The 27801-nt window shown below is 37.4% G+C and overlaps 4 long non-coding RNA genes across 6 annotated transcripts; 2 read left to right on the top strand and 2 right to left on the bottom strand.

Moving 5' to 3' along the window:
* Positions 1-17297: 17297 nt before the first annotated feature.
* Positions 17298-17802, bottom strand: LOC106336450. Its single transcript, XR_001268843.1, has 2 exons — positions 17662-17802; positions 17298-17582 (listed from the first exon to the last, which is right to left on the bottom strand). It is a non-coding gene; the product is annotated as an uncharacterized LOC106336450 (long non-coding RNA).
* Positions 17576-23333, top strand: LOC106336449. 2 transcript variants are annotated; one of them, XR_001268841.1, is made up of 3 exons: positions 17576-18033; positions 20489-22715; positions 22820-23333. It is a non-coding gene; the product is annotated as an uncharacterized LOC106336449 (long non-coding RNA). The 2 variants fall into 2 exon arrangements; XR_001268842.1 differs by having other exon boundaries at positions 20489-22968; positions 23111-23333.
* Positions 18753-20130, bottom strand: LOC106336451. 2 transcript variants are annotated; one of them, XR_001268844.1, is made up of 4 exons: positions 19846-20130; positions 19477-19540; positions 18979-19330; positions 18753-18848 (listed from the first exon to the last, which is right to left on the bottom strand). It is a non-coding gene; the product is annotated as an uncharacterized LOC106336451 (long non-coding RNA). The 2 variants fall into 2 exon arrangements; XR_001268845.1 differs by having other exon boundaries at positions 18777-18848; positions 18979-19044.
* An 828-nt stretch (positions 23334-24161) lies between the features above and the next one.
* Positions 24162-25622, top strand: LOC106332223. The gene is made up of 2 exons (XR_001268022.1): positions 24162-24400; positions 24501-25622. It is a non-coding gene; the product is annotated as an uncharacterized LOC106332223 (long non-coding RNA).
* Positions 25623-27801: the final 2179 nt, after the last annotated feature.

Below are 27801 nucleotides of genomic sequence, written 5' to 3'. Positions count from 1 at the left end.
CCAATATATACAAATATGAAAACACATTCTTGTAACCTTCCTCTAGAGTACCACGTCGATCATGAACTGCTTTATGCTGTCCTCTCAAAGCTGTAGAGTAAGACACTTCCACACCCGATTTTCTTTTGACCAGAGTCATGAGAGTTGTAGGATCTGGGGTCTCCATGTGTCCAGGAAAATTATTCTTAATAACAGCTGCAACCATTTGTGGGTTACCTTTCGTCCTTTTCTTTTCTGGAGCTGAATTTTCCCTTGAGCATGCATGCATTTTTGAGTATCTCCTAATCGAAAACATTTCAGAATTCCTAACCTTCGTAGCCTTAACATACCATTCACAACCGTCTTCCGCTCCTCGACATCTAACCACATATCAAGACGTATCAGAGTTCAAGACAATAATCCCAAAGCAGTTACTTTGTTGATGCTCTATCAATTACAACTTCTTTACATGGAACTTTGACTCATCTCAATACCCATTCCATCTTTCTATTCCTCCATTGGTCGAAGTTCTTCAACAAAAACTGGAAGATCAACATATCTAGCACGACTACACACATGGCTACCCACGTTCCCCGTGTTCTCCACCTTCTCCACGTTCTCCGCTATCGCCACCTTCTCCGCGTTCTCCACCTTCTCTACGTTCTTCAAATGCCGCATGTTTTCTCCACCAAACACCACATCTTCTTCATGAAGAATCACAACAGTTTACACTGCCTCTTTCACCTCCAGATGTTGTTCTTCACCAGGGTTGCCTTCAACTTTGGCTACCCCACTTCAAATCGCACTAAAATTCCCGCCAAGTGAACTTGCTTTCTCAGTTCTAGAAAGTTTCTCAGTTATGTGAACTTTCTTCCCTTCCGTGATACCCTCTACATGCAGAATAATTCTTTTTTGGTATTTATCCACTAATGTTAGATAAACAAACACATCCTCATTATCCAAGATATATGATTGACTCTTAGGTTTCACTACCAAAGGAATGTAACTCAAATTCAGCCTCTTCATGGATGGATCTATGGCTATATTCCTGCATATCCTATCCACTGATAGACCATGGATTTTACCCACTTTTAGTCATGGTCTATAAGTGTTTTAATATATATTTACTACTATATAGAGTCTATTTAGAGTATTTACAGGTTCAGGTACGTTTTGGAGAAATATGGTGATTTTGGAGCCTTTTGAGGTGCAGAACTGCACAGACGCGTGCACAGGCGCGTCAGATGTCTAGCTATGAATGTAGACCTTTCCACCGTTAGATTGAGCCCATATTTTTACACAAGATATAGCTCTGAGGTATCTTTCCAATGCGGCTGGTCTGAAGTCAATAAGAATCATGTTGCAAAAGTTATGCTCGTTTGACTGAAGAGTGGTCAGTCTGCCTTGCAAGAGGAAGCTGTCGAGGAGATGAAGGACTGTCGATCGATGAAACAGCGATGGTGTCGATCGACAGTGATGCCAGAATATGGGCTGAGCATATTTTATGACCGCTGAAGCCCAGAAGCAACCCCAAATTACCAGAATACCCTTGGACGACCAGAAACCCTATTTATGTTATTTATAAGTCATTGTTGACGGCTACGCTATCTAAGCTTTCTTTGATTCTTGTTCTTAGTGATGAGAGAATGGAGGAACTCCATCAGAGTCCTCCTGGAACTCTATTAGTTTTGGTTTTATATTATTTATGCTTTTTCATCTATTCATAACTTCATGTTTGAATAGATCCACCTGCTAGGTTTAGGGTTCAGATAGGTTATGAAGGATTAGCCCAAAATATAGAACTGCTAAGTTGTGATATTCATCATAGGATTGTTCTTACTGCTTGTGTTCTATGGTCATGAACTAGAACCCTGATCTTAGAATAATTAGGCACAATTGCGAACGCTTGGTCTTTTCTCTGAAATGAATTGATTTAGGAACCCTAGTGAACACATATTCAACCCGATCGTAAAGCTTGGTAGAAGCGATATCGATCGATGATCCAATAAATTAATCGATCGATATTATGAAAGGTGTATCGATCGATATTCCTATAGAATAATCGATCGACACTTTCTTGTGATTAATAAACGAGAGTTGTGATCCAAGATCTGGATATTAGACTGTCTATACAATGGAAGTTCTTAGATTTGTATTCCCCATTGAGTTCTATAATATCTTGCAAGCAACAATTAGCCTCTATATCATTATAATCCTGATTACCTAAATAGAAACCCTAGCTCTATCAAACCATCCTTCCATCAAACCTCTGCCAAGCTAAACAATTGTCTTGTTCAACTTGTTTACTGCTTTGCTATCTTTATTTACTACTTTAAACCTATTAGCCTAGCTAAATCATATGACTATTAGATCTAATTGGTTCCCTAGCTCTTTGTGGATTCGATCCCTAAGTACTACAACTCGACATCTTATTTGAGAGAATAAATCACTCCTTAGGGTAATTTGAGTGATATCAAATTTGGTGCCGTTGCCGGAGAGCTTTGATCGCCATTAGATCTTGTTTAGTTAGATTAAGTCTAGGTTTTACTATTGTTCCAAAAAAAAAAAAAGTGATAAAATTTTTTCTTCTATTTCAGGTACATACATCTTAGTACCAGAAATAACAATGAAGACAAGATTTCTAGGTCCTTCTTTGAAGGAGCCCGCTGATTCACGCACAATCCATAAGTCTACGAAGGAAGCATCGATCGACACCCTCCAAGCAGCATCGATTGACAGCGTGAACCAAGCATCGAGCGATACTATCCAACTTGTGTCGGACAACACTGTTCATTCCCCGTTGATCGACACTGTTCATTTCCCCATCGATCGACACTGTTCATCATGCGTTGATTGACACTGTTCATCCCGCGTAGATCTACATTGTTCATCGCAACACTGTTCATCAAGACACTTTTCATCGAGACACTGTTCATCGAGACACTATTCATCGAGACACTGTTCATCCGGTGAAAAATGACACCACTTGCGGGGAGACAGAGAAGATCGAAGTGCTCATACTTAAGGTCGATGAGAATGGGATGTTAAGAGAAGAAGAAGGTCGCACTCGTAACAACGCAGAACAGTTGATTAATGCTCAGGGTGCTGTAATCCCTGATGTGATTGCTGTTGCTGAGATGAATGACTTTGACCTGAGCCGGGAGTGGTACGATTGGGTAGGTCAAGACCCCTTCTAGGGTCTTCCTCACCAAGACCCTAGAAACCACATCAAAGAGCTTGAGGATCTCGTGTCAAGGAGTGAGCAGAATGAAGTGTCTGAATACCACATGCTCTGCAAGATCTTCCCCTATTCTCTGTCTGGAGATGCATTTAGATGATTCAGTCAACTGCAGCCAGGATCTCTAACCAGTTGGGATGACAATGAAAGAGCCTTCCTTTACAAATTTCTTGATGATGATGAAGCAACTCGAGAAAAGGAGAAAAATGATAAATGAGACAGGTTCATCGTTAGATGAGGAGTATATGATTCCAATACAGCTGCTCGGCGACATTATGGCAAAAAGGGATGAACAACATGGATTTGGAGAGCCAAGCAGAGCAGCCAAATCTGAGACTAGTGATCCGACCTCAACATCGATCGATATAGCGCATGCGACATCGATCGACACCAACACATCAATGTTGATTGACAGCAGTACCTCAGAATCGATCGACATCGGCACTTCAGAAGCGATCGACACCAGTACCACATTAATAATCTACCGTACGACCTCAACGTCGACCAACGTCACGACCTCAACATCGATCAACAGAACGACCTCTGAATCGATCGCCCACACAATCCCATCATCGATCGACGGAGACTCCTGTTTCAGAACAATACCACTTGAAATCCCTGAAAGTTCGAGTTGTCCTCAGGACATCACAGACTCGGCACAGAAGAGCATTGATATATCAAGTTGTGATCCTACCTCAGATGGAGACATAGAAATCACCATGGAAGATTTATTGGAGCTAGAAGAGTTCTTGGAGTTGGAGGATGCAGAAAAGCTTGAAGACTTGGATTCGAGTAGAGAAGTCTCTATGGAAGACTTCTTGGAGCTGGAGGAATGGCTTGAAGATATAGATTCGAAGAAGAAGCTTGATGACGATCAGCATACTTCGAGAGGAGATCTAGAAACTTCACCAAATACTAGCATCGATCGACACCAACCTGATGGCATCGATCGACAACCACCCCACATCATCGATCAACGCCCACCTTATATCATCGATCAACAATCATCATATAGCATCGATCTACACCCACACTCCGTCATCGATCGACACCCACCCGATTGCATTGATCGACACCCGTTGTTGGACGAACCGCACGGTTACATAGTCGATCTGGAACAAGTTGAGGAAAGAGTGCACAAGTCTAAGGCTTCACACAATGCTGACTCCAAACATCTGAGACCACTTATATGCGCAGAAGAAGTTGTTGGGTTTCACAAAAAAGTGAAGAGGATACATGATCCTGTGAAGTTTGTGGTTCCATGCGCTGTATTTGAAGCTGAATCTCCTATTCCACCTGATAGAAGTATGCAGTTCAGCTCTTACAATGAGGTTTTGGATGATCATCAGCACGTAGAAGCATATCAAAGAGGGTTGCCATTTAGAGATGAAGTCGATAAAGGCCCAGCAGAAGCAGCATCGGCCGACATCGACCGGACACCATCGAACGACACTGTAGTTGTTTCACAGTAGCAAAGGTACTGTAGCAGAACCGACCAACGACACTGTAGTTGTTTCACAGTAGCAAAGGTACTGTAGCAGGATACTGGTCATCGAAAAAAAAATATTTAGATAAATGATTTTATTATTTACTGAGTTTTAGTGTTTTATTTATGTTAGGTAAAAGGAAAAAGGACCCAAGGTCCATGCGTTTTGAACCAGCATCGAACGACGGCTGGCCAGCGTATCAATCGACAGAGCATCATAAATATCGATCGCCACTTAACTGTGTTGATCGATACTCACATCGATGACACGTATACTCGCGAAACCTTGTTAAATTTAGTACTTATGGTTTATTTTCCCACCAATCTTAGACTGTATAACACTGGGAAAATGTTGTTTAAGTCTGGGGGAGGTTCTACTAATATTGTGTTTTAGTTAGCTATTTAGAAAAAAAAAAAGAGATCCGAGTAGACGATTCCTCAGCACATCGACCGATGAGACCAGCTCGATATCGATCGACAGCACTTCAGATCCAACGATCGATTGTCTTTTCATTGTGTTGAATGATTACTCTAGCCATCGACCGATGAGACCATGTCGCTATCAATTGACATCACTTCATCAACAACGATCGATTGTCACTTCATGGTGTCGATCGACACTGGGTAGGTCAACATTCTTACGTGTTAAATTATATACTTATGATTATTTCTCACCATAACTCCGACTAGATATATACTGGGGACAGTGTAATTCAAGTCTGGGGGGATGTTCACTGATATTACTGTGTTCATGAGTTTTATCAAAATGTTTTAAAAAGAGTTTTATTGAGTCAAGAAGGGGATAATGAACTTATTAGATTTTTGCTTTTTATCTAACCACTCTTTAGCACCATTCTAGACTTACTGATTGCAGATAGTACTAAAGATACTAAAGTGGATCAATCTGTCAACTATCACTTGCTGAGATTGTTTGAAGGAACTAAAGCTGACCTCCAACACTAAACCTGACCTCCAACACTAAACCTGACACAACTGCTTGTCTTGGGGCTTGGTATACATGGGATCGGATACTTCAAACAAGTTTGGAAGGTAAAGTCTTGTGTAGATTTATCACCATTTCTCTCTCTATTTCGACCCTATATTTATAGGTAGAGATATTTATTTCCGTAAAAAAATAGAATTCGAACGGGACTTGGTGACGACAATCATCAAGGTTCGATTCACATGAATTCTCGGATACAGGTCAAAACGAAGTGAACAGGACTTGGTGGCAACCACCATTAAGGCTTGATTCATGGAAGTCTGTCCAATCTTGGTCAATGATCCTGCAATGGAAGCAGACTTTGACTAAAGATAGAAATTAGTAGAGATAAAAGATAGGAACTATCTTTTACATGCAGATCCATATACTTGTTTGAAAATTCTTGCATCCTGAGATCGATACTCCCAAGGTAAAGCCTGCACTTTTATTTATGTTAAGAAATGAGGTTGGTATAGGGGAATGTCAGACATGATTTGCTAAGTTATTGGCTAGGTGAATTTGGTTGCTAAGCTAGGATATGGTATAAAGTTCTTTTGTGATTAGGACTTCTTAGATGTGGATTACAATATTGCAGAGGTTATGATTCTAAGTTTTAAATCATGTGAGTCCCTGCTGTTTTCAAACCTCTTTCAGAGAGGTGCAGAACTGCACAGGTGCGTCAGATGTCTAGCTATGGATCGAGACCTTCCAACCGTTAGATTGAGCCCATATTTTTACACAAGATATATCTTTTAGTTAGCTTTCCAATTCCTCCAGTCTTATATCAATCAGCATCTTGTAACATAAGTTATACTCGTTTTACTGAAGAGTGGTCAGTCTGCCTCGCAAGAGGAAGCTGTCGAGGAGATGAATGACTGTCGATCGATGAAACAGCATTGGTGTCGATCGACAGTGATTTCAGAATATGGGCTGAGCATATTTTATGACCGCTGAAGCCCAGAAGCAACCCTAAATTACCAGAATACCCTTTGACGATCAGAAATCCTATTTATGTTATTTATAAGCCATTGTTGACGGCTACGCTATCTAAGCTTTCTTTGCTTCTTGTTCTTAGTAAGGAGAGAAGGGAGGAACTCCATCAGAGTCCTCCTGGAACTCCATTGGTTTTGGTTTTATATTATTTATGATTTTTCATCTATTCATCTATGATTACTGTGACAAACTTCATGTCTGAATAGATCCACCTGTTAGGTCTAGGGTTCAGATAGGTTATGAAGGATTAGCCCAAAATATAGAACTGCTAAGTTGTGATATTCATCATAGGATTTTTCTTACTGCTTGTGTTCTAGAGTCATTAACTAGAACCCTGATCTTAGAATCATTAGGCACAATTGCGAACGCTTGGTCTTTTCTCTAAACTGAATTCTATTGAGCTAGGATTGCTAGAAACATACGAGAGTTGAGTTAGGAACCCTATTGAACACATATTCAACCCGATAGTAAAGCTTGCTAGAAGCGATATCAATCGATGATCCAATAGATTAATCGATCGATATTATGAAAGGTGAATCGATCGATATTCCTATAGAATAATCGATCGACACTTTCTTGTGATCAATAAACGAGAGTTGAGATCCAAGATCTGGATATTAGATTGTCTATACAACAGAAGTTGTTAGATTTGTATTCCCAATTGAGTTCTATAATATCTTGCAAGCAACAATTAGCCTCTATATCATTATAATCCTGATTACCTGAATAGAAACTCTAGAACTAGCAAACCATCCTTCCATCAAACAACTCTCTGCCAAGCTGAACAATTGTCTTGTTCAACTTGTTTACTGATTTATTTACTGCTTTGCTATCTTTATTTACTACTTTAAACCTATTAGCCTAGCTAAATCATATAACTATTAGATCTAATTAGTTCCCTAGCTCCTTGTGGATTCGATCCCTAAGTACTATAACTCGACCTTTTATTTGAGAGAGTAATCACTCCTTAGGGTAATTTGAGTGATATCATCCACTAAGGCCGAGTAAGTGATATCCTCCTTCGAAGATGTCCAGAAATATAAAGCATACAATCGAGCGTCGCTTGGAGTCCATTCATAATCATCTCATGTCTGGGTATAATATCTTTCATAATCAAAGTGTATGTTCGTTGAATAAGAATCCATCGTCTCCTGTACAAATTAAAATGATAAACATAAGTTATACCAAGTTGTATATTTTAAACTCTTAGGTTATACCAAGTTTTAAATTTTCACCAATAAATTTTTTCCAAATTATACAATATTTTAAATTTTTACAAACAAAGTTATTCTAGGTTATACAGTTTTACCAATCAGGTTAGACAAAGTTATACAGTTTTACGGTTACAATTTTACTTATTTCTACAAGTTGTACGATTATATTTGAACAAAGTTATACTAAGTTTCACTAGTTCAACCCCTACCAAAACATCTTCTATTCACCTAGTTTTTGATGGATCCACTAGACGTTGCTCCCAAATTCTCAATTACAAAATAATATGAACTAGGTGGAATAAATGGAAGGACATTCTAAATGGAAACTGATTTCAACTCCAATTAACAAACCCAATATACATCATCGATTACAACTGAGTTTCATATGGATTTCGGCTACTAAACAATAACACAAGAAATACCTAAATTTGAAGGTTACATTTCTGTCCTCGCCAGTGGCTTCAATGTGGTTCTTGTTTTAATCCAATTTCAAACAATGGAAGTCGCGAGTCCGTCGGTATTTCCCAAATTTTCATCCCTCGTGTCCTCTTTTCTATTATATTTCGAATCACGAGAGATAGAGAGAGAGAGAGAGAGAGAGAGAGAGAGAGAGAGAGATGTTCGTCTAATTAGAAAGCGGATCCACATGTGACGATTGAGAATGATTGGTTGAAACTGAATTAATTAAGTGAGAGTATTTTTGACTTTTACTATTTCTCTAGAGAATATATCAATTAATAAGAGTAAGTTAGACTCATTAAAAGTACTACATATCAGTTTTTTTTGTTTAGGAGACTGCGAGACTTTGCTCCGAAGTTATTGGCTGATTAATTTCCTTTTTATAACATCTGACTTTATTAATATAATGAAGAAGATATATAATCCTCGTCAAAAGAGTCTATTACGAAGAAAGGAGCACCATAATGTAATAAAAATGAAACACCATGTGGCATGTGGGAGTCCTTGTCTTGCCAACTCATCTGCTATCTTGTTAGATTCTCTTCCATCCACTCACCCACCCCTCATTCGGCCTTTTCCATCTTTTTCGACTTTATATTATTCTCTAATATCCAATCTCATTATTAATAGTAATTTCTAGTATATTTTTCTTTTGCATCATTCTTAGCATACTGCAAGATACTCAACCTTAATCTCCAAATTATCTATAAAAGGTAAGTCTTTGATATACCATGGCTTTTATCCATTTTAAGCCATGGTATATATGTGTTTTATCAACTATTTATTATTTTTTGGAGTCTTTTTTAGTGTATTTACAGGTTCATGAGTGTTTTGGAGGAAAATAGTGATTTTAATGCATTTTGGAGATAAAATGAGAAGAAGCCTGTAGCTGACCGTGGAACCAGTCCGAAGGTCGACAATCAAAGACAAACATCGATCGACGCACATCATGTGCCGTTGATCGATAGCGAAGCGCGCAAGACCCGGCTAAGTTTTCAGCCGACTTAAATCCTAAGTCACAACACATTTACAGAAATACTCTTGGCCGATTTTAACCTAATATTTATGTGTTCTGCCATTGTTCTAGGCAACACGCGCTTTCATATTTTATACTTATTACAGCAAACATTACTTAGGGTTTTTAGTAGATTTGGAGAGAAGACTCAAGACTACTTCAGAGATGTATTGAAACTCCAGTATTTCTAACTATATTTTGTTTATGCATTTTATTCAGTTTATGTTTATGAATTCCTTTGCTATATCTGAGTAATTCATCTGTTAGATTTATGGTTCAAATAGGTTATGAGGGATTAACCCAAAATATAGAATTGGTAAGGTGATAAATATCCTTCAAAGAATTGTGATTAATGCATGTGTTTTAGAGTAGCTAAATAGAACCTTGAACTTAGGATTGTGGACAACTACGACGGTAGGTTCTGCACCAGAACTAATTCCTTTGAGCTAGTATTGCTAGAAACAAGCGAAAGCTGATTTAGACAATACTAGTAACCTATCAATCAACTCGCTAAAGTCTGTCATCGATCGACGTTCTTACCATAATGTCGATCGAGGTTCGATCCGTATCAACAAGCGACATCTAAGATATTAAACTTAGTCAAAACATAATAATCATATGCGAAAACTGGATATATTTATACTAGAAGTCGAGTTCTAGGATTGACAACCTAAGTATTCTATACCTCTATAGTCCTAATTACATGAATAGAAACCCTAGATCTAGCGCTTTCATTTAACTGTTTACAAACCTCAAACCAATCAACTGAACATCTGTCTTGTTCGCCTTGCTTGCTATTTACTGTTTTCATAATTTACCTAGCTTAATCACTGCTATTAGGATCTATTGTGTGCCCTAGCTCTTTGTGGATTTGATCCCTACGTACTACAATTCAACCTCTTATTTGAGAGAGTAAATCACTCCTTAGGGTAATTTGAGTGATCAAATTTGGTGCCATTTTCGGTGAGCTTTGATTGCCATTAGTCTAAGTATTCTATACCTCTATAGTCCTAATTATCTAAATAGAAACCCTAGATCTAGCGCTTTCATTTAACTGTTTACAAACCTCAAACCAATCAACTGAACAAATGTCTTGTTCGCCTTGCTTTCTATTTACTGTTTTCATAATTTACCTAGCTTAATCACTGCTATATGGATCTATTGTGTGCCCTAGCTCCTTGTGGATTCGATCCCTAAGTACTACAATTGAACCTCTTATTTGAGAGAATAAATCACTCTTTAGGGTAATTTGAGTGATCAAATTTGGCGCCGTTTCCGGAGAGATTTGATCGCCATTAGATCTTATCTAATTAGATTTAGTCTAGGTTTTTCTGCTATTCAAGAAAACTGATTAAAAAAATTCGTAATTTCTTTTAGGTGCATTCTCATCAGTACCAGAAGCAACAAGAAAATATTATTGTTATTCTCAGACCATGCACTCTTGGAACACACGATCTGCAAAGAAAAGAGACCCGCATCGATCGACAACAACATCAGTTCGTCGACCGACACTTCTCAGAAAATGTCGACCGGTCCTACTAATCTGTCAACCGGCAGTTGTAAGCTACCGCCGGTCAACACTTCCATCAGAACATTGATTGACACCCGTCCGCGAGACATGGTTGCGACCCTTATCTTAGTGCGAGAGGAGAATGGAGGCCTGCATGACCAGGAGGATCATCTGTGTAATGCAGCAGGTCAGAGGTTAGATGATGAAAGGGCTGTAATTCCTGATCAAGATGCTGATATCGCTGCAGTTTCTCAAGCTGTAAACGAGGCTGCTCGACCCAGAACGTTGGATGACTACAACCGTCCAAATCAGTAATACGCCAACAGACAACCGTCCATATCAGTAATACGCCAACAGATCTGCTATTCGTCGTCCAGCTATCTAGATGAACAATTTCGAATTACCAATAAAAAAAATTAAAACAAAACTTTTTGCTAATAATATTAATAAAATACTGAAATAAAAAATGTAATATTACTTACTAACAATTTCAAACAATATATATTAACTAAATTTTTATTTGACTATGAGAAAAAAAAATTGGGTGAATACTTTATACAACATATTTAATATATTATAGATCATATAATTCAAATATTAAATGTTTATAGTAGGGAATCAGTTTTTGAATCACATATATATATTTCGTAAATACAAACTATTACACGATTTTTTTTTTAAAATTGAAAAATGTTTTATTTTAAAATACCTTATATTTATTTTCATGTTTACTAATTATTTATTAAATTTTAATATTTTTATTCCCTTTTTTGTTGACATTAATAAGTGAATCGATTAGTTTATTGATTTTTATATTTTATTTTATTTTCTTTTATGTTTATGTTAATAGGTGAAGAATAATTTAAAAGTAATTAGAAATTAATTTTAAAATGTAATTAGAAAATAATTAATTTGATTAAATAAGAACTAATTTTGGGTTTTACACAATTATTATACTATAGGAAAAATTAAGGTTGGATTTATACTAATGAGACAAAGACTGTGAGGGTGATTGGTAAGTGCTGTGAGTGCTTTACACAGCTCATTTTGTTTCTACATCCACTTTAGTTTACCAATCATGCTCTAAGAAAAAAATTAAAGTTACAGCCATAAAAACTAAAATAGGAAATAAAATAACTTTGGAAATCAGTTTTTCTAGAGCTTTATATTTAGTGCTCTAGAAATAATTAATCTACAACTACAGTAATAAAATCTACAGCTATTATTTTAAAATCAAAAAATAAAAGTTACAGCACTTACCAATCATTTCCTGTGTTTTTTGTTCTATTTTGGGAATTTTTTCTATAATAAATACTTTGAAATGTTTTGTTATTTAAAATTTTATTAGTTGTGAATTTTAGGATGGTTCTAGTGGTTTTAGAGTGTTTTAGTGAGGTTTTACTTTTAGTTAAAATTTAAAAAAACAAAACTCATGGTTGTAGATAAGATTTTAGGTTAGTTTGATAAAAATCAAAGTAAATTCTCAATTCACCTAACATCATCTAAGAACTTAATGAAACTCAAATAATTTCAATAACTAGATTAAATACCCCGTAAAGATATTTTGGTATTTATCCAATTTATAAACTGCATATTCTACTAAGTACATCATATGGATAATCAAGGAAATATAGTTTTTATGGTCATATTTCCAAATTTCCCAATATGAAATGATGTCACATGTTTAGTCTTCGCCTCTTTGGAAAGTCAGGAACCTGTTTTTTGGTTGGTGGCTCTGGATCGACATTTTTTTTCAAATTTGCTAGCCCTGATTTTACTATTAGTTGAAAATCAGGGATTTTTCATGAAATTTTGTGTGATTTACGTGGACCATGTTCGGCGAATCTGGCTAGACATTTATGCTCAAAACTGGAGAGTGAATCGTTCACACGAGACATTATTTTCTGGATCATTCATTCACTCACACTAATTTTTTTATTTTCTGGAGATTCACTCACACTAATTTTAGGTCTTGGGAAAAGCGTTCACACGAGACGAGACATATTAGAGTATGATTATTAGGAGGTTCTTAGGATAGGTTCTTAGCGGAATATAAGAACCCGTCTTTTAACTTTTAAATTTTAACTAAAAAAACTAAGAACCGTCTATTAAAACTCTTATTTAAGAACCGATTCTTAACTTTTTTAGTTAAAAGTTAAGAGACATGTTTTTATATTCCGCTAAAAACCCCATGTTAAGAACCCTACAATAATCATTCTCTTAAAAGTCGAAGATGAGGCGACATAAATGGAGTTAATTGCACTAACTTAACTCTTTTCTTTTTTTTTTGAGAAAAGCTCGACTCATTTTCTCTTTTTTTTTTTTTTTTTTGAGAAAAGCTTGACTCATTTTCTCTTGCAAGAACTGTAAAAATTCTTGTGCTGGGTTCACATCCAAGATACTAGGGTGATGATTATTTTCCTAGTTTCTAGATTTTAGTTTTTAGTTTTTGATTTTTGGATTGTAGATTCTGGTTTTAGGTTTCTAGTTTTTTTTTTTACAACAATAATAACTAAACTAAGATAAATGCTTTACCGATTCGGAAAGTCAAGCCGGTGAGGTGGAATCAACATAGAACACAGCTGAAAGGGAACTCCGAACACCTCATGCAAGCTTGTCTGCCACTAGATTAGTTGCTCTTGGTATATATTGAATCTTGAAGGAATGAAAGAAACTCTTACTGCGTTGAAACTCCTCCATATGTGTAGCAAAAGCTGGCCATTCGCCAGGTGAGGATACCATCTTCACCAGTTGAGAACAGTCTTTTGCAAAAACTACGTATGAAAAATCAAGGGTCTTCATGCACTCCATAGCCCATATCAAAGCTTCACATTATGCATGTAGAGCTGATAAGCTTCTTCGGAGATTCATCGCCCCCATCATCTTCTCTTCTGATCCTACGCCTCGGCAGAACCATCCCTGCCCAGAGAACTTATCATTCTCCTTCCACACACCATCTATAAAACAAGTTCTCGAGTGACCCAAAGTTTGCCAGTCAAAAGCTTGTGTACCCTGAAACTGCCTTTCTGGAATTGTTATTTGAGCCTCCGCCCATACCTCACTCTCCACTTCCGCAATTCAAAGAATTTCCTGAGGGTTTCCATCTCTATTATTAAAAACTTTCTTGTTTCTATTTTTCCAAATGTACCATAATATCCATGGAAAGTTGTTAAAATCAAATTCTTTTGGCAATCTCCAGAAAAGATAATCCATATTAGTAAACACCGAAGCGGTAGGAAAAATACCAGGGGCTGAAGGGATTTTTGATAAAGTCCAGGTTTTGCAGAGCTAGTGGACATTCAAATAAAGCAAGATTCACTGACTCTTCCTCGGCATCACAAATACTGCGTCGTGTATCACAATTAATACGACGAGCCCTTAATATTTTTGCCACCGAAATAGTACCGGAGAGAACTTGCCAAATAAACTGTCTAAGTTTAGGGGCACATTTAAGTTTCCAGCAGAAAGCTAGTAACGGTTTAATATGAGGACCATAAGGAACCAAATCTTGTACGTTATCTATAAATAATGATTCCACCCTATATTCAGACGTAACTGTATATTTTCCTGACTCTGTGAAATCCCATCCATAAGAATCTTGCCTATCATTTCGGTTTATAGCCAGACCTCTAATATTTTTGACATCCTCCGGGTGTATATATGCATTGAGCAAGTCCACAGTCCAAGATTTCGTCAACGGATCGATGAGATGATCCACCTTCAAAGAAGGATTTAAAAATTGGGATAGTGTTTTTTGATTTGCTGATCTCGACCGAGGAGCAGGAATCCATGTGATGCGCCTCAGTACATGGACTAGTACATGGAACCAGTCCAGGATGGAGCTCAGGACGATAAGATCATTTCAACTGAGGTTCGTTCATCCAACCGTACCGATCAGACTGACCGAGCCGTCCCGCGTGCGTCCCGATTGGAGCTTCGGCTGAAACCACATCCAGACGACCGAACCGACCGAACCACAGCCCGTCTTCCCCGACCAACTCGACATTCTAAGACCCACGGTCGAGCCAGACTTAGCTTGGGTCGTGAAGAAACCGAAGACGAACATGTATTCTTATCCGGCGGACCATCTGGACAGTCCAGCAAGCGTCCTTATCTTTACCCCGTGCATCCATCTAGTTCGGATGAACCTGGACTTTATCTGAAGGGTCATCTTTGACCAATCTGCATGGAAGACTGAGTCTTTGACTCATTAATTCAGATCTGGTCAAATTTGTATTTTCTATGCATTATTTTCCGTGTATTTTCTTTATTAGTCTTTGACTACAAACACTATAAATATGTAGTCTCATTCTATGAATAAAATCAGTCTATGTTTTTGAGTTTATTTTTGTTTCTTCTCTGAGTGAGAAAGAGAGAGTTCTTTAGCTAGTTCATTGGTGTGAACCGACTTGTTGATTTGGTGGTCAGCCAATTCATCTTTGTGTGTTGTTTGGTGGTTAGCCAACGCACTACATTCTTTCTTAGGTGGTTAGCCTTAGATCGTGGGTATATCAAGTGTCATTCCGCATTTCCCGGCGATCCTTTCAATCCATCTCAGTTCCAGAAGTGTCAATTGCCTTCTCGGATCATATCCAACACCCAGCTAAAGTGATCCTTCAATTCAGGACATATCACCATGGATCATGCCATACGGAGATGGTCTGTCCCGTTCCCACTCTTTTGATTAGCCCTTTAGTAACCAGAGATCTAGCTGAGCATATACTTCTCCATCCATAAGACGGAGAATAAGATCTGTGAGGATCCAATGGATCAGTATTCCGAAAATATCGGCCTTTAAATACTTTTGAGAACAAACAATCTAGTTTGTCAATCAAACGCCAAAGCGGTATTAAAATCTTGGAGATCGTGAAAGCTAAGTCCTCCCTTCTCCTTAGATTTACATACCTTATCCCAGGAGAACCAATGAATACCTCTTTTATTTTTACCACTACTCCACCAAAAATGAGCAATAGCCCCTATAATTTTCTTTGTCACTGCCTTTGGTAACCTATAACATGACATGACATGATTTGGCATTGGCAACGCCACTGAATTTATCATCACCTCTTTTCCACTTTTAGTGAGAAACCGAACTGTCCAACTGTTCACCTTATTGTTGACCCGTTCATTCAAAAAGCCGAAATTTTGTGTTTTGGATCCTCCCAAACTTTCTGGTATTCCCAAATAATTTCCCATACCTCCCAACTTAGTAATGCCAAGTTTACTTTGAATTTCCACCCTCTGATCCTCTGGTACCTTGTGACCAAATTGCAAAGATGATTTCTCAAAATTTATTAATTGATCCGACACAGTTTCATAGTCTTTAAGAAGCTTAAGGATAACATCACATTCAGCCACATTTGCCTTGCAGAAAAACAAACTATCATCGGCGAAAAGTAAGCTCGTATTGCCAATATTAAGAAAGAGGAAAGAGAGAAACAGTTAACAGGACTCAAAATATCACGAGGAGGTCATGCGGTGTCACACTTACTTTCAGTAGATTTTAATCTTTTGAAAAGCATGATGATGATTTTAGTTTTAGTTTTTAGTTTTAGTTTTTCTCTTTTAAAATAATAAAATGAAAATATTATTAATAATATTTATTCTGGAAATAATAAAATATAAAATATCACTACCATAATACACAGGCTTATTTTAAAATAAAAATAAGCACAAAATAATATAATTCTATGTTTAAACATATATAGAAAAAAATTAATTCTATTTTTAAACATGATTTTTATAATCTATATACTTTATTTTTTTATTTTTTTATAAATTCATTCTCTTATTGATTAATTTGAAAATACATAGTCATGATGGAGTAATGATGATATACATCTAGGAACATAATAATGAAAAACAAAATTTTCATGCGTTTGAAAATCTTTTTTCGCCAATGAGTCGGCTACTTTGTTCCCTTGTCTTTCTATCGAATTGAGCTTCACTTCAGTAAATTGTTGTCTCCACCAGTTCATTTCTCGAATCCAATTGTAAGGATCAAAATGAAAAGCTCGGTTATTAAATATATTTATTGCTTTCTTGCAATCACTTTCAAATATCACCTTCCTAGCTATACCCTCGACTCCAGCAGTGCTGCATGGCCATTGGCCATCAATAATGCTTGTAGTTCACTTTCCATTGCATTATTAACTTTGTATCCTATTGTTTGACCCGCTCCCATGTATGCACCATTCCAATCTCGAAGAATACATCCTCCTTTACTTTGAATGTTTTGATTCTGATAAAAACCATCCACATTACACTTTAACCAATCTGATGGCGGTTTTTGCCATCGTCCTCCTTCTATCTGCTGACTCGAATTAAATCTTCTTGTATCTTTTCTTACTCCAAATTCCTTTCATTCTTGTGAATCTTCTTTTGCCTGTTTGATAATGATTCTCCACGGAATATGTTTATGTTGAAAGATAAGTATATTAAGACTCTTCCAAATACGCCACAGAATGAGATGGGTAAATCATGTATGTGCGCCAAAGCTCTTGAAGTAGAACCCTCTATAGATGTTTCCAGCTTTTCCTCAAAAGTCGTCTGTGTGTTATTGATCACCGTACTTGACACGCCCGATCCTCTCCATATCATTTGCACATAGGGACAGTTAAAGAATAAATGTTCATCCGTCTCTATGGCTGCACAACACCTTTGCATTGGTTATCATTATTGATGTGTCGTCTCTGGAGATTTCTCCCTGAAGCCAAAGATTTTGAGATTAATCTCCACAGAAAATGAAACAGCCTATTCAGACACAGAACCAGAAAAAAATGAACCTCCAATATAAAAAAAATCCCTAGGCGGCGATGGCGATTGCGACTTTTTCGACGACATGAAGATTGGATCGATAAGTGTATTTTTAGGGATCTTGGTGGGGCAGATTGATGATGAAATTGGGTCTCACTGATTTACTGAGGAGTTTGCGTTGAAATTATGAGAGAAAATAATTTATTTTGGGTATCAAAGGATCGGAGCTGATTGGATTTTCCTGATTGAGAAGAATCATGGAGTAAGGAGGGAGGGGTTTCCTTGCTTGCTTGTGGCAGACCTATGGATAAGGAAAGGGGAGAAAATCGATGGTTCAAAAAGGTATACAAGGAAGGTTTTGCTAAAGCAAATATCCAGATTGTTTTGACAGATTTGTCAAGGTACGCTATTTTTGATTTGGAAAAAAGGAAAGTGTTGGGTCAGATTTCACATTTATTTTGGGGTTTAAACATAAAACAATTCTGTAAGATTCTAATGGATTCAGTATTAACAAGGAGATATGGTTTTGTTTCACATATGTACGTGTATTTTGATTTCTGGATTTTTTTCTGGATCCGAGATTAGTTATACTCTTTTCGATTTTGAATTTCAAAAGATCTGGATTAAGATCTTAATACTAACCATGTTTTCAAATGTTAATAAAACTTTCTCAAACATAATAATGTTATAGTTTACATGTTTGTCATCCAGCTAATTGTTTCAAATTGTTATAGTTTTTGTAGTTTCTGATTATATATTTATTTCATTGAATTTCGTTTAGTATAAATGTATTATATAGACGTGAAGAATTTTCATGTGTATTTGCTTTAAGGTACAAACTTGCAGTAACTTCTTACAGAAATATATAAAATCCAAAACGTAATCAAGATTATTTAAATAATTTTTGAAGCAGCTGTCACTAAAATATATTGAAAATGTGTTAGTTTTTACATCTGTCTAATACAGAAACCTGTGAGGCAGAACGTGCATAGTCTGAATTTGGCTGCTTCCAGTGAAAAGGAATATGCCTGTCACAAGTTGAAATAAGATAGCACTCAAATATCAGCTTGTGTTTTTAAGATAGACTTTAAAGAGATAATGCTAAGAGAAAGATATAGGTAGCTTGGTAAGAGAAAAGTTTTCAAGAATCTCCCCATGGCTCTTCGGATCATTCTTCAAGTCCTCAAGAATCTCCCCATATTTTAAGAGGTTCCAACTAAAAAAAATAAATGCAAAAATCAATGCTTTTTGTTTAAACATTACCTCTTTGTAGCAGATAAACCAAAGTATCTTTCAGAAACTATGAAAAAACATCTAAAACAAACCATAGAACACACATAATGTACCTTTCAGCAAACTTTTCAGCTCGAGCAGGAGAATCTGGAACAGTTGTATCACTCTCTGCGCAATTACTGCAACAAAAGGAGAAGCTTTAGAACATTGAAAGCTTATGTTTTTATATTCGTTGCATCATTAATTAGATTGCTTCTTATAGACTTGCACTGATAGACAACCACAGTTAATACTTGATTCAACACAACATGAGCTTTGAACCAATCAATACATATCCATGAACAACAAAGCTCGACACAAGCAATTTAGTCTGTCAATGAAAGAGCTTTTTAAGTTGCAAATGCAATCTGGTGGCCCACCATGCCTCTCTGGATCTTTCTTCAGTTCCTCAAGAATCTCTGATACCTTAGAGATGTTCCAACCGATAAATTAAATGCAATATCAGTACTTTTGACTAAAACAACACCTCTTTGCAGCAGATAAATCAAAGAAACCTTCACAAAATATGAAAAGATATTCAAAGCAAACCCCATAGAACACACAAAACGAACCTTGGCGCAACTTTTGAGCTCGAACAGGAGCATCTGGAACGATACATCGCTCTTTGCTCGATTCCTGCAAAAAAAAAGGAAGCAGCTTTAGAACACTGGAAGCTTATGTTTTTATAACCATTGATATGAGGAATTATATTGTTTCATAGAGACTTGCATAAACAATACAACATGAGGTCTAAACCAATGAATACGTGAATCATTCAGATCAATTAACGGAAAGTACATGCCTTTGAACAAAAAAATCAAAGCTTTGATCAGACCCATGAACAAAAACAATTCACATAACCTAGCAAAGATGCTGACTTTCAGAAAAAGATGTGAAATTAAAGGCTGAAAGATAAAGGAAGAGAGAGAGGGAGATGGAACTTGAAAGGAGGGATGGAGTTGGCCAAGAGATCTAAGTGGAATTAGCCTTCCTGTGGTTGAAACTGATGTAAGTCAACCAAGCTTCCTTCTTTAACGTTATCAGTTAAGTGCCATGGAAATATATCATAGTGAGTATTGCGATGGGAATCAAAGCAGAGGAAGGACCCAAAGCGAAAGTGAGAAAGCAGAGATGGAGGAGAGGGATGCAGAAGATGAACATGATATCAAGAGGAAGTATGTTTCCTCTCTCTCTCTCTCGAAACTCCCCTATGATCGGATTCTGTTTGTGTGTCTTTTTTTGTTCTCACTGCGTTGAGATCGTTTGGTTTAGATTATTCTCGTCAAAATCTTAATAAAATAAATATTGAATCAATACAAAATATATAAAACGGCTGTGTTTAAATCAATGGCATGGAATGGTAAATTTTTAGGAAAAATCAGGGTTAAATACTAATTGTACTTCAGTTTTAATAGATTAGATATATATACTAGAGAATGCGTGCTCTGTTTTCATCATTTTCAGTTGTTTCTCTATCTCCTCGTCTTTATATACTAGAGAATGCGTGCTCTGTTTTCATCATTTTCAGTTGTTTCTCTATCTCCTCGTCTTACCTTTACTCTTTTCTCATCTCTGTTCTTGGAGAACTATGACTCAGGGTCAGTGGATGGTTAAGTCTGGTGGCAAAAAGGTACAGGCCCCAAGTATGGGTTTGAATATTTCGATCCCAAAATTCGACAACTCAAATCTCATTGCCGAATATTCGAAGACGTTGATTGGGAGATGCATGAATCCCTTCAAGCAGGAGATGAAGGCGTTGCTGTTCCATCTACCAAAGATTTGAAACGTTGATGAGAGAGTGGTGGGCGCTGATCTGAGACTAGGACGCTTTCAGTTTGACTTCGACCAGGAGGAAGATATTGTTGAGGTGATGAAGAAGGAACCTTTTCATTTCGATAACAGGATGCTTTCCATTGTCCGTTGGGCACCGGTGGTGGAGGAGAACTATCCTTCCAAGATAACGTTTGGGGTGCGCGTCATTGGTGTCCCTTTGCATTTATGGCTGTACCAACTTCCAAAAGCATAGGTGAGGCATTGGGAGAGGTCCGAGGCGATGACGATATTGATATAGATGAAGGGAGGGTGATCATCGATGCTTTCAAGCCCCTGGTGTTTTTGGTTACTGCAGAGTTCCACAGTGGTGATGAGTCGACCATCGCTTTGAGGTACGAGAAACTGCACGGGTTTTGTCGAATCTGCTCGAGTTTGAGGCACGATCAGTTTCGTTGTCTGGCGGTGAAGAAGAGTACTGACGATGAGTCTGAGGTGCAACTACCAAAACCGGAACAGGACCCATCCATGTTAAGATATAAGGGACCAGTGGAATCAGAAGGAAGAGAGGTTGGTGTCGATGCTGAGGGGAACAATCAAAGGCAAGGCCAACAAATCCCAAGAAACAGGGATTACAAAGGAAAGGGTATTGCTTTTTGACGACAACAAATATGAGGGCAATCATAAATCGGGTTTTAAGAGGCCTTATAGAGATCAAGATGGTGGCTACTCAAAGAATCTGAGGCAGACTGGTCGTTTTACATCATTAGAGGTCCCAGTGAGGTATGCTATAGATACACATGGTTTAAAAAATCTCAACACTCAAGAGATGGGGCAACATTTGGACGAGCAACAAAGCTGATGCTTGATGCCTTCAAAAGTGGCAAGAGTGTAGAGACAAACCAGATCTCAGCCTCTAAAGCTCGTAAGGCTCTCACCTTTGAAGGAAACAGCTCTGGAACTGCTATGGAGGGCTTGGATGGTACATATGGTGCGAGTGGCACAGATGGTATGAGTGTGGAGGAGGCGGAGCCTAAGGCATTGGAGGAGAAACTCCTTCTCCCTGACAGTCATGTTGCTGATAAACCCGTCATTTTCAACAAAGAGGAGAGTGGGGAGAGAAGATAGAGGACATGGAGGGTTTGTCTGAAGATCTAGATCTGGAGTTAACTGGTGATGCACGTTTTACTGAAGTAGTGGAACAGGATGGCTCTGAGCAAGTGGGCGATGCGGTTCGTACATAGGCCGATTTCGATGTGGAGGAGGATGATCAATTGATGGAGACAGAAACTGAGGAGGTCTTGCCTGCTGCTGTAGACAAGGAACGTCAAGGTGCTAATAAGAAGAAGCTGGGGAAGGCAAGTGGTGCTGTTATGGGAGGGTTTCTTAAGAAGAGGTTGGTGCAGAGTCCGATTTCGATGTGGAGGAGGATGATCAATTGATGGAGACAAAAACTGAGGAGGGCTTGCCTGCTGCTGAAGACAAGTAACGTCAAAGTGCTAATAAGAAGAAGCTGGGGAAGGCAAGTGGTTCTGTTATGGGAGGGTCTCTTAAGAAGAGGTTGGTGCAGAGTGTCGTTTCCCCACGAAAGAAACACACTGCTAAGCAGGGGAGTAAGGTGGGGGGGAGAAGGGTATGCCACCCCCATATAAGGCTACGGTTAAGCCAGTTCCAGATCAGAACTAAAGAGCGCATAATTTTTTAAGAGTTTAATGAATAAGTGTTAGGAAAGAGTTAGTAATTCCCAGGATATTATTGCTACTTTATTTCTCTATTCTTGTTATGAGTTGCCTCTGAAGTCTTCAGGGAGTTCGAATCATAAATTTGTTTTCTCTTCTTTGGTAAAGATTCCTTCTCTTATGGTTCATTTTTATAGTCTAGAAATGCAGAGGATGGGTTCCTCTCAGGGATAACCGCCTACTGTAAGCTATTGGGGCATCTTTCTTTCTATAATTAGGAGTCAAGCTGAGCATAGGACTCTGGTTTTGTGGATTATGGGGTTTTCAGGTGGCAGTTGGTATTATATTAGTAGAGATTTGAGGTATGTTTAGTGTTAGCATTGTGTGTTACAATAAAATTTAGAACATCGGTTGTGGTTATGGACTTGTGGCACTGGCTCTAGCTGGAGGTTTTTCTTTTTTACAGGGTCACAAGATGTGGTTCTTCTGGATAAGGCATTTTGCCATTAAGTTTGTTTTTGAGATTATTAAGGACCATCAACTTCTCCAGGTTGTAAAGAAATCTCTCGATTGGCGTAATGGGTATTGGATGGTCTTGAGCCGTATAAAGAATAGGTCATTTCTAGATGATTATCATTTGATTTGTTTCACCTAGCGTTCCATCAGGTTGTGTTTGATATGTGTCACTTTGATTTACTATCTTTATGGATCCACTGGGGGCTTATGTGTTCGTACTGTCCTGATGTTTATCGTACAGATGGAGGATTGTGGCTTAGGAATCGCATGGAAGATATGGCACTGCATAGATGCTGTGAAACATATAGAATCCCATATATGAGACAGCTGTCTATGGAATTGAGTGAAGATGACCGTAATGAGCTGAGAAATAACTCAAAAGTATTCTATATATGACTTATATGCCATGTTCTAAAAATCGGCCGCCTAAGCGCTACGCGTCACTCTTCCGCCCCGATTTATGCCAAATCGGTTTACAAAATCGGATATCCGATTTTTTCCGTCTAGACCGCCTAAATGACCGCCTAGCCGCCTAATCTATTTTTTTTTTATTTTTTCATTTTTTTTTTATTATTTTATTTTAAATAATATTTTTATTTGTTTATTTGATCTAAAATTTTATAAATATCATTTATATTCATAATTTTGATGAAAATTACACTATATTAAGTTTATATATTATATTTGTGTGTTTTATACAATCTTAAACATGAAAATGTATTAATGTTATACACAATTCACAATTAAAAATTAACATGTTTTATAACATAATAAACCATCTAAAAATTCCGCCCCGCATAATTTCCGATTAATCTCCGATTTTTTCTTTAGGTGCTAGGCCCAACCCGATCGCCCGGCTAGCGCCTAGCGCGTTCCCGAACATGGCTTATATGTCATGTCTTGGTGAAGGGACTTAACACATTTGCAGATGCAAAATAACTGCCTTGATGACAGGAAGATCTTGTTGACTTATATCCAGGCTTATATTTATGTTAGTAGTGTCACGGGTTTTGTCAAAATAAAATATTTACATGCTCAATGTGTTGTGATATGTTCTTCTAAAGACAAGCTGTATTGGGTGATAGTTATGTATTTTTTCCTTTTTCTGGATATAGAACAATTCGTTTCCGAAAGAATTACATACAGAGTCACATTTCATCTTTGTAATATCATTAGAGCATGATTATTGGAGGGTTTTTAAAGTGGGGTTCTTACCGGAATATAAGAATCCACCTCTTAACTTTTAACTAAAAAAATTAAGAACCGACTCTTATAATTGCTCTGCCACTTTACGTTACCGACACATTTTTGTTGACTCTGTACACACAGATAGGAAGATAAAATTACAACGCTATCCTCCTTCTTTCTTATAATTAAATTGATTTTGGATTTACTTAAAACAAAGATTTGAGCTTTTCCCTCAATTCACCTCCGATAATAGCAACTTAGGAACCTAGAAAACAGAGCTCCGCCGGGAATGAAAAATTGTGGTGGTGCTCCTTCTCCGTCGAAGAAAAAAAATCTGAGATTCGTGAGTTGCTTTCGAAGAACTTTTCATATTACAGATATGTTGGATTATGAGTCGATGGAAATTGGGTCTGTTGGTGATTTCGTTTGTGGCTCCTCTTCAGATCTCCAATGAGCAGGTGCTTCAGATCTCTAACGACGATGCACTTCTTCTCCAGACCCTCGGTTCGGTGCTTCATTCGGAGTCTGACCCTCTGATTCGAGCTAGACCAGAGGAAGTAGATTCCGTCGGAGTTGACTGCAAGCTTTTGGAGGATTTGTAATGGATGAGAAAGCAAGTCAAGTGGATAACGTCTTTTTAAAGTTACACAAGAGGTTTTTTTTTTTTTTGGCTCAAATTAAATTGTAAATCAGTTTCTGATTTGGTCTTTACACTTGTCTACCTTTCTAGGTTGAGCAAGCTAACCATTTAATTGACTCACGGTGACCAATAACGTTGTGTTCCAGATAAACTGCATTGCTCTATCATGATTCCTCTTGAATCTGTTATTTGTAAATGTGATCACTTCCAAGTGCCAGTGACGACGTTGAGAAGACAATTGACTGAGAAAAGACAGCTCCTAAACAAGTTGAGATCCCGTTGTTGTTCCTCTTAACCGACAATGGTGGAAGAGATTTTTTCTCCATTGATGGCAGAGGAATGAAGAAATTAGTGACAGCATTTGGACCACGGATCTGAAGTGGCCGTATAGCGAAAGATATGACGTTTGGAACTTGATGATGGCAGCGGAGATGATGGTGGAGTAACTGCGGAAATGGGAATAGTTGTAATTGAGGCAAAGGAAATGATGGAGAGGATGAAGCTGAGGAAAATAGTATGTTTCTTGTTTCTTGTTACAGTTTTGACCATTGAGGCAAGAACTCACAAAGATCTTGTTTCTTGCAAGATTCTTTGTTATTTATTATTTTACATTGATTAAAACTGTGATTTTTATACTTGCATACACCTCAAGGTGCAAATTGGTTTTCCATATCTCCAACGTTTAGAGACGAAAAATTGTTCTTCTTCTGTGTGTTGCTGGGGAATCTGTTGAGAGAAGGGGATATCGTTTATGATGTGTACATGTGGATACCGTGTATGAGGTGTACACGTGATTCAGTGTACATGTGGATGGCAATATCGATGTACAAGTCGATTATGAAGAATACATTTTCATGTTGACGGTTTTTTTTTTTGTTTGACTGTTCTTTGTTGTACATATGAAACCAATTTTGAATGCAAGCGATAGAAGTATAGCAAAAAGTAAGAACGTTCTAAATTGACATATATATAGATTGTACATGTGGATAACACTAAATCAATGTACATGTTTGTTAAATGTTCTTTGTTGTACACATGAAAACAAAATCTGAACGCAAGCAATAGACATGCCTTTGTCCACTCATACCCACATCCATGTTGTTTGTCTTTGTCTTCCCAACTTTTGGCCCTTGCGCCATGAATCTCTATCTTCACTAGCTCAAATATAAACAACTTTCATGAACCATTAAAATATGCAAACTCGCTTTTGATTCTTTGATGGCCATCCATGTCCTAGTGCAAGACAAATCAACAAAAGTTCACATATTAGCTGTAATCTCCACCATTTTGCTTACTTTGATAAACCAAAGGAATGAGAGAGAGAAACAATTGTTCCTCTAAAAGAATGGCCTGACCCAAGAAGGAAACAATACAAAGTATAAGACGCACACTTTGTTTAGATTAGGGTTTTTAGTGATTTAAACCTCAAACTATTTTTAGATCGGAAGAAAAACTCCCAACTATAATTTTATGTTTTTAAACCCTCAACTAAGATTCCGTTAGTATATTGACCCCTCCGTTAACAGTTCCGTCCAAAGTGGATGGAAAACGTTAACTTGAAACGCTGAATTTCATTAAAAAACAAAAACAACATGTTGTTACTCAAAAACAACACGACTTTTACCTAAAACAACATGCAGTCTGTAAACGACGTCCTTTAATAACAAAAAAAGTAGAAAAAAAGAGCTCACCTAAACTCGAACCCGGGTTCTTTGCGTTCACAATAAGTCATTCTCCACTTGGACTACTTAAGAATAGTTGTTGTTATCTACGTTTGTATGTATTTTATCCTTCTTGGTCGATTCTGATGTGATGGTAGGGTTCGTTGTTTGTCGTCGACGGCTGAATGGTCGATGGTAGCAGACGAAGAAGCCGTCGATTTGTTCAAAACTTCGAAGAATATCGATTTGAACAAGTTTCATGAAGCCTTTTTTCTCAGATTTTAGAAAATCTGAGAAGAGTATCAACAAACTCTTCTCCTTGTTCTGAAGCTTACACGAATCTGTACTCGTCAAGCTTTTCCTCCACTGGTGACCATCGATTATTGTGGGTGATGGTAGGGTTTGATTATTTGTTAACCGGAGTTGCATTTTGATTTGAAATCAAACGGACCAAGAAGCATGAAATAGATACAGATGTAGATGACAACAACAATTGTTAAATTGTCCTAGTGGCGAATGACTATTGTGAATGCAAGGAACCCGGGTTCGAACTGAGGTGAACTCGTTTTATCTACCTTTTTTTTTTGTTATTAAACGACGTTGTTTACAAACTACATGTCGTTTTTGTCTTTTAATGAAACTCAGTGTTTCAAGTTAACGTTTTCCATCCACTTTGGACGGAACTGTTAACGGAGGGGTCAATACACTAACAGAATCTTAGTTGGGGGTATAAAAACATAAAATTATAGTTGGGGTTTTTTCTTCCGATCTATAAATAGTTTGGGGTTTAAATCACTAAAAACCCTTTAGATTATAAAGACTAGAACTTTGGCAGTTACAAAAAAAAAGACTAGAACTTTTGGTATTTACAAACCTACAAACGACTGTTCGCTCCATAATTGTAAAGATCTAGAAAGTACAAGGTTACGTTGGCGTCGGGCTGAGAAACCATGGTTCAAATCTCCTCCGAAGATCAAACGGCGGAGATGAGCCGGTCCGTCGGAGATCTCCTATGCTCACAGATCCGTGGAGACACTAACGATTGAAGAGATTATGGTTATCTTCTTCAGTGAAATTAATGGGGTTTGAGCAAAGGTATGAGGCGGATTTAGAAGACTTCGGAAATCATGGCCGAAAATTGGCAATGGCTTCGTCGGACCAGTTTGTCGGTGGCAAAAAAAAAAAAAAATTTGTCGTCATTGTTTAAACATTCACAAAAGCAAAAAAAACATTATTCTCTTTTATTAAAATGAGAATAGTTTTGTCTTTTTAACCCCATAAAATATCTCAGTAGCAGAAAGTGTCTCACAATGTAATAAAAACTCAAAAATGACCTTCTATGTAAATCACTCTTCGTTTCCAACGATTTATTAAACATGGTGTTTCTCTCTATGGCGGGTGTCTGTTCTGAGAGATTCTTGTTTTGCATATGGCTAGTTGTTA

Source organism: Brassica oleracea, chromosome C3, assembly GCF_000695525.1.
Source record: "Brassica oleracea var. oleracea cultivar TO1000 chromosome C3, BOL, whole genome shotgun sequence".
Taxonomy (NCBI): Eukaryota; Viridiplantae; Streptophyta; class Magnoliopsida; order Brassicales; family Brassicaceae; genus Brassica; species Brassica oleracea.
The sequence above is the reverse complement of the archived record's forward strand: the minus strand, read 5'-3'. Positions and strand labels throughout refer to the sequence as shown.